Source organism: Erinaceus europaeus, chromosome 13 (genome assembly GCF_950295315.1).
Source record: "Erinaceus europaeus chromosome 13, mEriEur2.1, whole genome shotgun sequence".
NCBI lineage: Eukaryota > Metazoa > Chordata > Mammalia > Eulipotyphla > Erinaceidae > Erinaceus > Erinaceus europaeus.
In genome coordinates this window covers 95,989,765-96,001,823 of record NC_080174.1, presented here as the reverse complement: position 1 = coordinate 96,001,823, position 12,059 = coordinate 95,989,765, and positions in this window count along the sequence as shown.

The window sequence follows — 12,059 nt, the reverse complement described above, 5'->3', positions numbered from 1 at the left end:
GTAATGGAAGCTGGCAGGTCCTGTAAGAATTGTCCAAATGAACAAATAGATTTTCTCATAGATACCCAGGACAGACTGCAATAAAATTACATTTTAACAATACCCTACAAATAGATTTTATAGGACCCCTAAAACAGTACAGGGACAGATATGCTTGTATAATAGTGGATGTATGAACAGGTCTAGGATTAGCAAGAAGTGACAATAGCCCCTCCCAAAATCTGGCTATTTTTACTTTATGCAATTGGATATCAGTATATGGTATTCTGATTGTCCTACAGTTAGCTCCTTGATCTCAAGGAACACACTTTATTGGAAACATGATCCACAATGGGCACAGAACTTAGGTATCATATGGGAATTCCATATGGCTAACAGCCCAATAGCAGCAGGTTATGTAGAGAGATGGAATGGGCTCATTAAAGCTAAATTAACGAACAGTGAATATAAAAATACTGAGGAAGCAATAGTAAAGGCATCTTCTGAGTTAAACAACAGGCCTAGACTCTATAGGGACTCCCCTATTTGAGAGGCAATCAGACAAGTACCTATTTTAGAATATGTGAACCTCCCAGACCAACAACTAATTAGACCAGACACTTGTCTCTACATGGACAAGAAAATGCAATCACTGGCAAAGGCTGAGATTGTGACAGAAGGTCAAGGGAACACTGCTTGGTTTACTAAGGGCAAGGGTGCCTTAAGGTTGGCCTAACTGGACCACATAGCACAAGAGCATGTGCACAAGGTACATCCTAGTGTTAGTTGTTATTGTGTTTGTTATTTATCTAGGAGGCGAATTGTGTATGAGATTGCAGCTATCTGTCAGAGTATTTATTGCCAGGGGCCAGCCCCAGCAGGTTATTAGGGTTAGCCTGAAGGAGGAGGGGCATCGGGGAATAATGAACAATGAGAGATGAATGAGTTGATGCTGAATCAAGCTCAAGCAGACATCTCTGTCTTACTTAAGCAGAACTTTATTTTATTTTTTTTTACCAGAGCACTGCTCAGCTCTGATTAATGGTGGTGCACGGGATTGAACCTGGGACTTTGGAGCTTTAGGCATGAGAGTCTCTTTGAAAAACCATTATGCTTGCACCAAAGTAAAAGACTCTGGGGTGGGTGGATGGGGAGAATACAGCTCCATGAAGGATGATAAATGACATAGTGGGGGTTGTATTGTTAAATAGGAAACTGGGGAATGTTATGCATGTACAAACTATTGTATTTACTGTTGAATGTAAAACATTAATTCCCCAATAAAGAAATAAATTTAATAAACAAAACAAAACAGCTTCTGCACAGCTAAAGAAACTACTACCCAAACCAAGAGACCCCTCACAGAATGGGAGAAGATCTTTACAGGCCATACATCAGACATCTTATCTGAAGAGGCTAATAACCAGAATATATAAAGAACTTGCAAATCTCAACAACAAGGCAACAAATAACCCCATCCAAAAATGGGGGGAGGACATGGACAGAATATACACCACAGAAGAGATCCAAAAAGCCGAGAAACACATGAAAAAAATGCTCCAAGTCTCTGATTGTCAGAGAAATACTAATAAAGACAACAATGAGATATCACTTCACTCCTGTGAGAATGTCATACATCAGAGAAGGTAACAGCAGCAAATGCTGGAGAGGGTGTGGGGTCAAAGGAACCCTGCTACACTGCTGGTGGGAATGTCAGTTGGTCCAACCTCTGTGGAGAACAGTCTGGAGAACTCTCACAAGGCTAGAAATGGACCTACCCTATGATCCTGCAATTCCTCTCCTGGGGATATATCCTAAGGAACACAACATATCCATCCAAAAAGACCTGTGTACACATATGTTCTTAGCAGCACAATTTGTAATAGCCAAAACCTGGAAGCAACCCAGGTGTCCAACAACAGATGAGTGGCTGAGCAAGTTGTGGTATATATACACAATGGAATACTACTCAGCTGTAAAATATGGTGACTTCACCGTTTTCAGCCGATCTTGGATGGACCTTGAAAAATTCATATTAAGTGAAATAAGTCAGAAACAGAAGGCTGAATATGGGATGATCTCACTCTCAGGCAGAAGTTGAAAAACAAGATCAGAAGAGAAAATGCAAGTAGAACCTGAACTGGAATTGGTGTATTGCACCAAAGTAAAAGACTCTGGGGTGGGTGGGTGGGGAGAATACAGGTCCAAGAAGGATGACAGAGGACCTAGTGGGGTTGTATTGTTATATGGAAAACTGGGAAATGTTATGCATGTACAAACTATTGTATTTACTGTTGAATGTAAAACATTAATTTCCCAATAATTAAAAAAAGAAAAGCCAAAAAAAAAAAAAACCCATTATGCTATCTACCCACACCCCAGAACTTTAGTTTTATAGTCTCATAAGGCTTAGATCATTCAAACAAAAATCATCAAGGTATTGATTATTAAAACAAAAATCACCAAGGCTTTGATTATTGAAACAAAAATCACCAAGTAAGAACAGCACAGGTAGGGAACACCTCTTGCTTTGTGGAACATTTACATTCCAGGGGCACTTTCTGCCCTAGAGATGACATCACCATTTCTGTGTCTTTTGTTCTTCCTGTACCTGTGTGTTAGGCAAATGTCCTATTGATTAAAATTAATATTCTACCTTTTATGCCATTCTCCTGGCCCTATGCATCAGAAGACAATGGTTTATAGAAAGACATTAAACCGACCAGTCAACACCCATGTTCAGTGGGGAAGCAATTATAGAAGCCAGACCTTCTACCTTCTGCAACCCATAATGACCCTGGGTCCATGCTCCCAGAGGGATAGAGAATGGGAAAGCTATCAGGGGAGGGGGTGGGATATGGAGATTGGGTGGTGGGAATTGTGTGGAATTATACCCCTCCTACCCTATGGTTTTGTTAATTAATCCTTTCTTAAATAAATTAATTAATTAAAGAAAAAGAAAGACATTAAACAAATTGAGCAGCACATTTTTCACAAAATATGTTCCATTGTTTGATCGAGGAGTTTTGTTTTGTTTTGTTCCAAGTTAAACTCTCTAGCTAGAATCCATCTTCTGTATATGTTCACTGTGTAACCTAGGTTCTTGTGTACTATTCTTGTATAAGGAGGTGGGAGCATAGTGGTGGATGGTAGATAAAAAGGCCCATTGTATCTAGGGAGGTGCCATAACTTTCCATTAATTATGTTATGTAAGGTGGCCCCCCCACTGCGGGAACTACCAATCTTTTTCTGTATTTTAAGGGGAACACTAAAGGAAGTGGTGTAGATAAAGGGGACAACATTTTATCCTATTGGGGCCATCTGAAAAATTCTGCATTACTGCTATTGCTTGTTCCATTATGATCAGTCTTACAGAGTGCAGTGCAGGTTTTGACATTATTTTTGTCATTTGGTCAGGCTCTGAGCCTGGCCATAGGTAAATATTATTAAGACCACACAGAGCTTAATCATGGCAAAAGGGGAGATGGTTTCAGTTTGGCCTGGAGAGTCCAGCCATGCTGAACTTCCTGTGAAGCTCGTACAGCGTCAAGCAGGTCGCATGGCGGCGCCAGCACCAATTTATAGTTGCAACCAGAGTGATATCACAGGGAACAGGAGACTAGGAGTCCTGCTAGCTAGTTACACCAGCTGCTGGACTGAGGCACACTTTTCCGAGGAGCAAAGACAGCGCCTGAAGGGACTGATGTGGGGGATTATTGACTCTCCTCCTCATTCCACTGGGAAAACGAAAGTCATCTCTAGTGGGCCAGTGAAACACCTTAACCCTCCACGCACACTCTACCACTACAATGCCTGAGCTTACTACACCCAGTGTTAACACACCCCAAATATGACACTAGGTGCATTGTTAGTGACCACATTCTTGGCATCATCACTAGCACTCAGGCAGATGGCACTACTATCAGTGACGACAGTACTCTCTCCAGTACAACCAGCACTCCTGCAAAACCCAAACCCACTATACCAGAACTGCCTACTACAGAGCCACTGAAGGCATGGACACCAAAGGAAGTAGACCCTGAGAGGAATCTCCCTCTCTATTGGACTGATAAGACCCTATATACTAATATTGTTTCTAATCATTTTGGCAGAAATATTCACAGTCTCACATACGTCTGGAATCCAGGATGTGATCAGTACAGAGCTAGGGTAGCCCCTTATCATCCTAATAATATATATATATATATATATATATGCTGGTAACTAATGATTGAGGTAATACTAACAGGTTTGAGAAAAATCCACTGAAATGTCATTTCTCAGAAGTTTGGACCAATAAGACAGATACCATAGTAATATACTCCACACACTGGAGGCCACCTAGCTACATATATCAGATGGCATTTATGCTACTAACAGGGGATATGTTTCAAGCAGTTTTTACTTTACATCCATTTGATGGTGATATGTCTATGATCATGACGCTATGAAGAGCATTCTCCATGGTTGTCAAAAATGCTTGGGGTGATGACAACAGGATAACTTAGAATGAGTCTGCAGAAGCAATGTAAGGGAAGGATTATGAATTTAGTGAAGCAGTCACTGCCACTGAATCTGCAGATCCATGCAATCCAATGAGTTGGACTGTATGTAATAAAGGGGAATACGTAAAGCCCAAACTGGTTAAAAGATGAGTTACAGCCCTACCAATTCCATGGGGAAATTTATGCCCCAAGACTTTAAAGGACAAGATACAGAGTGAGGATGAGTTCTTAAGGAATTCAAGTGGTTAGTACTCTATGGCTGTGTGTAGCGGAATTTCCCAACCTACCATTTTTTTTTTGACACTTATGGTATTATAATGATGAGGTATCGCCTTCTGTGAATACTTCCCTGGAGAACTGGCCCTCATGGGAACAGTGGATGAAAATCATGACTCTAGGTATACATCCTTATCGATGCCATTAGTCTTAACAGATATTGGGCCACAACCATGGCAATCCAATGCCCCTAAGAAAACTAAGTTGTATTGTTCACCACAGGGAGCTACCCACACTTCTTATGTTGTACCAGGGGACCATAAAGGCAAGAGAGAGAAACCCGTACAGCTTTTAAATTGCTGGCTACAAGGTGTAAATCATGGAAACTTACCAGGAAAGGAGTCCATGAGATACAACATACAGGACTACTACATTATTTCTATTATATACTACCTCTCATTAAGATGGACTTTGGACACCAAATATCACATGTAATACCTCCTAAAGTGGCAGAGTTTGGTTGGACAAATTTCCAGGCTAGCCTGAGGGACATGCTCTCCTGGTTGGAGAGGACTGGACCAGAACCAACCTAGGCTGCTGCTTACTCAGCAATGAGGGAGAGGAACCAGGAACTTTTGGTTGAGAGGGAACGCAGTGTAATTTTGCCATTACTGATCAGAAAAAAACTGCCTTTATACTTTCCAGAGTGGAACTGCCAGGCCAGAAAAGGAAATGTGTAGGATAGGGGGTGGAGAGGAAAAAAAGAGCATGAATGTAGCATGCTTCCATTTAACCAGTGGGGATTAAATCAATACCCTGCAGGCAGGGCAGGTCTCAGACAAAACAATGATTATGTAAACAGGCCACAGCTTCAAACAATGGAGCAGGGGGGAGGTGGCGGCAGAATACGCAAATCAAATATGTCATATGTCTGACTGGACAGCACTGAAACCCAAAAAGGATATGACCAATTTATTCGCTCAACCATGTACTATACTATACACCAATGAATTTCTTGACTTGTAACTTAACCTATAGAGCATGTATAGTGGATAGAGGAGCTCTTAACCATAAGAAAGGAAATGACACAGAATTGATCTATTTCAAGACTGCTCATTACCCTAGGGTATGGTTAATTCCACCAAAGGGAAACCCAAAGATAACCAGAGCCCCTATGGCGGTACCCAACCTGAAATTACCTGTAATTATGATACTAACACCATGTATCAAGCCAGTACAGATTTCCTTTCCTCTTACAGCCTTTACAAAAATATTATACATATTACCAATATATTATAAATATTTTTGTAAATATTGCAAAAATATTCCTAGGTGTAACTTACAATACTCCTCCCCGCAATGGATGGGAAGAAAACCTTTACTGTTCCTAGCAGCAGGAGTGTTTATGGCTGGAATAATAGTTGGAGGCATATTGGGAGGTGGTATTGCAGCCACCCTAATGCATCCCCTTAGAGCAGACATAGCTAATTTGGAGAGACTGAATAAGGACTCAGTCAGAGGCATCCATGCATTATCTGAAGCATTGGATTCTATGCATATAATTATCAATCCCATGCAGACTGAGATGAAGGCAGTGGAGGAGACTTCCCAACAAAAATACAATAGGACACTGTCACTGATAGTGGAGAATCACAATCTAGTGATGTGTCAGATGTACACTTCTACACTCCAGGAGCTAGAAAGACAACTAAATACTTTCTTTACCACTGGAATTGGGAGAAGCACTACAGAATTTCAAACTAGATTGAACCCCAAGGGTGAATCTTGGTGTGAAGATGGAATATGTAAACCAAGTTTGCCGCAAATATTCTTGGATAATACTTATGTAGCCGATCATCACACTCAGGTTGTTCCTCAACCCTGGAGTAATGAATGGGTTATACCTGTGGACCATTTCTTGTGCACAGATCTGAATATTACTAACACATCAATGTATATACCTGTGGAGGAGTACCTGCAATTAAGACCAAACTTATTCATACATAAAGGCCTCCCTGAGGTAAAATTGGCAACCACAAATTTAGCAAAGGCACTAGTGCCAAAAATGCTTTAAAAATTGGGTGATTGCACCTTTTTAATATGTACAGCTGTGCCTACTCAACTAGTGTGCACTTATCAGAATAAAACCTCCTTGGAAGAAGTAAGCATTATTTATACTTTGACAAAGGGGTGTTATATACTGACCAATTCTTCAGAAGCCACAGTGCATAATACCACCCTGATCACCACTCTACACTATGAAGAGAAGCATTATTTTGATACGACCAAACTATTTGACTTTGAATTAGACTGGGAAAATTACAACCATTTTATTAAAACTGCTAATGAAATATGGGGTATTGCCACAAGGAAAGAGAAACAGTTAAAAAGTATACATAAATGGAAAATAGAGAAACAGCAACAGTTGCTCAAGGCAAAGATCCATAATGCACATCAAACTGTAGGAGTATTACAACCCAACACCTTTATACACAGATCCACTAGTACAGCTATTAAGAGATGCTCATTCGGTGATATTCTGGCCTGAGCTGTGCAACTTGATTTTCTGTGTATACCTATTTGTGTGGTGGTATTGGGTGAAAGAGATGTTTGGGATCACCTGTGTAATTGTTATCTGCATTGACAGTCAGAGTTTGCATTCCAGTGTGCCACTCTTGCTGTGACTATGTCTATCAGGTCTGGAAGAAAAGGCATGAACGAACATCCATGGGACTCCAGGCGGAAGTGTGATCTGGGAACATGAAGTAATCAATTTTGGTTTTTCTATAATTGTTACAAAATGCATTTTGAAGGCTTACTGTTTTGTTTCATATATACAATGTCCAATCTAGACTCTGTAGAAACATTTTTCCTAAGGAAATTCATTGCCAATTTTGTACATATAAATACAGTATTATGTTTTGGAAAACTTACTCAAAGCCAGGGCCAGAAGATGAAGACCAGCTGGTCACTCTAGCACACCATCTCATAGGGCATGACCCATTAAATCTTAAGAAACATGTACACAAGGACCCTCTACTACAGACAGCAACCTGGGCAGCAGGATTGTGAGCCTGTTACACAGGTAAAGGATCATTTCTACTCCTCTGCTGGTGCCTTCATGACACTTTATTCTATTTCTTTCTTCTTCTCATAGGAGCACTTATTGGCTTTCACTTCTAATGGTGCCAGTGATTGACCTTCAAACCATGATGTCTCTGGCTCAAAATTTTTTCTGTTTACTACCTTCCTGTGGGCACTAGTAAACTTAGACTCATGCGGGGACTGACAGCTGTATTATCCTTTACTGGTGAGGCCGGGCAGTGGCGCTCCAAGCTGAGCGACATGGTACATTGCTGGGGCCTTGGGTCTCAGTCCTTCCTTCTCCCATCCCCCATCCCCATCTGCAGCGGAAGCTTCAGGGGCCATAAGGCTGCAGTGTCTCTCTCCTACTTCCCCCCCCTACATCTTTCTTCCTTTTATTTTTAATATTTTATTTACTGCGCGGCAGGCGGTAGCACAGCAGGTTAAGAGCAGGCGGCACAAGGTCCAGCGTGAGGATCCCGGTTCAAGCACCTCCCCGCAGCTCCGCGGGCCCCAAAGCAGGGCGAGGGGAAGCGGGACCCAGACCAGCAGGGAGGCGGCGCAGAATGGCCAGAGGCAAGGCTGGCGCACCTCCCCCACACACGCAGAGCCCCAGGTCTTTAAGGCCGAGTCATGCAGCGGCCTTGCACGGTCCCGCTGCAACCCGACACCCACCAGCTGCGACTGACCTGATGCCACCGTGCAACCCACGCTGCATGGTCGGACTGGCAGCTACAGCAACGAGAACCTGCCGCCCAGCCTCCTGTGTGCAGAACCCCGCTGGTGCCGCTTGGCCTGACAGGAGCTGTAGTCCGCGCCCTCGCCGTCAGCCGCAGGAGAAGAGCCGGCGAACTACAAGTCCCAGCAGGCTGTGCGGCTGGCCTAAGCTGACGCTCCCGGAAACAGAGATGTCTCTGCCCTGGAGCCCAGTGCTGCCTCTCTAGCCTGGTGGTTCAGGGTCAGCTTCTTGTGGTTTTTAAGGAGCTGGAAGCTCTAAGTAATAAATTAGTGAGCTGTTCTGCCTAGATGGTGAAATGAGAACATCTAAGCTGTTTGCTTTTTTATTGATTTGATTTGTATTTCTTTTGAATGGAGAATGAGAAATTGAGAGTGGAGGCCCAGTGATGGCACACCTGGTTGAGAGCACATGTTACAGGCACCCAGACTTGAATTATTTTCATTTATTTATTGAACAGAGACAGCCAGAAATCAAGAGGGATGGGGAGATAGGGAGGGAGAGAGACAGAGAGACACCTGCAGCCCTACTGACCTGTCAACGCTCAAGTTCAGTGTGGAAAGAATTACAGATGCCAGACCTTACACCTTCTGGACTCCATAATGACACTGGGTCGATAATCCCAGAGGGATAAAGAATAGGAGAGCGAATTCTGTCTTCCCCTCCCCTCTCCATGTCTCTCTGTCCCATCTAACAATGATGACAACAATTAAAAACAACCAGTGCAAGAAAAAGGAAAATATTTTTTTAAAAAATCTAAAGAGATTTAAAAAAATTAAATAATAATAAAAAATGAGTAAGTGTAAAGAGAAATACAGGAGAGAATAAGATAACAAAGCTTCTGCCTGAGGCTCTCAGGTACTAGGTTCTATTCGCTGACCATAAACCAGGGATATAAGCCAGGGACGAGCAGTACACTGGCAAAAAGAGAGAAAAAGACAGATACAGAAATATGATAGACAAAATAAAGACAGTAAATTAAACACCTATAAATTAAAAGACAAATTATTCCAGAGGAAAAAGACTGATGTGGGGCAAGTCACTTACCCAAGAATCTGCCATTTCTTCCTCTTTCCCTGAATGTCTTTCAGGCCAGAAAATAGAAGATCAATCACAGCAATAGCTTGAGACTCTGTTTAAATCTAGCAGCACAGCCTCTTCCCTGGACAGTATGGCCCCTAGGTGGAAGATACTGTAGTGAATAAAAGGTACAATACTCTAGCTGTGCAATGGAAACAGAAGAGGTTATGGAAACATTTAGTGAGTTATCCTGCCTATTAGGACCATGACAAAGCCCACAAATTCTACTGACATATCTTTCCAACCCTTTAAATTTTTCTTCAGCAAAAGCATTCACAAAAATCGAGTAAAAGGGCAGTCGGGCGGCAGTGCTGCATGTTAAGCACACATGGCGCAAAGCTCAGAGACCAGTCTAAGGAGAGATTAAGGCACCCATAGTATATTGAGTAGTTAAGATTTATGATAAGCAAATCAGAGTTAGATTTGCATGTTGTAATGCACCAGAAAATGTTTTACGTATAGGATAAATACGTAAAATATTCCTTAAGTTTTTATGTATGAAGAGAATTGCTAAAGCAATTCCATGTGGCCTAACCACTGTAAATATACTTGATATTAAATGGCCACCCACAGAACCTAGCTTGACCAATCAGTACCCAATTAAGGGAGGAATGGAAGAAATTAGTGAAACAATTAAGATAATGCTAAAGGAAGGAATTATAGAACCTACTCAGAGTTCAGAAGCCCAACGTTAAATGGAAGATGACTATGAACTATAGAAGAGTTCATGAGGGAGTCGGTCGGTAGCACAGCGTGTTAAACGCAGGTGGCGCTAAGCACAAGGCCCAGCGGAAGGATGCCGGTTCGAGCCCCCGGCTCCCCACCTGCAGAGGAGTCTCTTCACAGGCGGTGAAACAGGTCTGCAGGTGTCTATCTTTCCCCCTTCTGTCTTCCCCTCCTCTATCCATTTCTCTCTGTCCTATCCAACAACAATGACATCAATAATAACTACAACAATAAAACAGGAAGGGCAACAAAATAAATAAATAAATAAATAAAAATTAAAAAAAAAAGAAGAGTTCATGAAAGAACAGGAAAGATGCCAGGACAATTACCAGATGTAGAAGATATATTTCTAAGAATTAGGAAGGCTTCACCTAAATGGCTAGCCACCATAGAATTAACTGACATGTTCTTTGCTATACCTTTAGCACCAGAATCTAGAGAGATTACAAAATTCTCATGGCAGGGAAAGCAGTATCAGTTTACTCAAGTCCCACAAGGGTACAGAAATAGTCCTATCATTGCACATAATACCCTCATATGGAGCTTAAGAGACATTACAGCTAACAAAGGGATGTGAAAGTTTTTCTTATGTAGATGATCTTTTAATTATAGGGCAGAATAAGGACACTGTGACACAGGCTCTGGATGTCTCTGTTAAACAACTCAGACAACAGGGATGGACTATTAATCAAGATAAGGTCCAAGGCCCTGCTGAAAGTGTGAAGTTCTCCTTTCTTTCTTTCTTTCTTTCTATTTTCCCTTTGTTGCCCTTGTTGTTCTTTATGTAGTTATTAGTGCTGTTGTTGTCATTGTTGTTGGATAGGACAGAGAGAAATGTACAGAGGAGGGGAAGACAAAGAGGAGGAGAGAAAGACAGACACCTACAGACCTGCTTCACTGCTTCTGAAGAAATCTCCTGCAGGTGGGGAGACCCCGATACTTACGCAGGTCCTTGCGCTTCATGCCATGCAAACTTAACCCACTGTGTTACTGCACGACTCTCAAAAGTGTAAAGTTCTTAGGAGTACATTGGTCAACCACGGGACCTTAAATTCCTGAGGCTGCAAGATAAAATTAAGGCTCTACCAACACCACAGAATAAGTCTCAAACCCAGCTAGCTATAGTAAGTACATTCATGCATTGAAGGAACCATATACCATACTTACAAATGGTGCTTAAATCTTTGTATGATATAACTAAGAAAGCTGAAGATTTTGAACAGGGAGAACCACAAGAGGTCTTTGGTATAGTGAAGAAGTGGATTATAGAATATAAGGGGCTCACTTATATTAAGGAAGGTCAAGGGAGTCGGGCTATAGCGCAGCAGGTTAAGCGCAGGTGGCACAAAGCACAAGGACCGGCATAAGGATCCCGGTTCGAACCCCTGCTCCCCACCTGCAGGGGAGTCGCTTCACAGGCAGTGAAGCAGGTCTGCAGGTGTCTATCTTTCTCTCCTCCTCTCTGTCTTCCCCTCCTCTCTCCATTTCTCTCTGTCCTATCCAACAATGACAACAACAATAATAACTACAACAATAAAACAAGGGCAACAAAAGGGAATAAATAAATAAAATAAATATTAAAAAAAAAAGGAAGGTCAAACAGTAGTCATTGATGTACTCTATAAACCCAGTTGGGGAAACTGGCATATATTTGTGAGGGAACAGAGCAGGTTCACTCCCGTAGGATTTTATTGTAAAAGATTCCCATGGTCAGAGAACAAATTTTCCTTGTT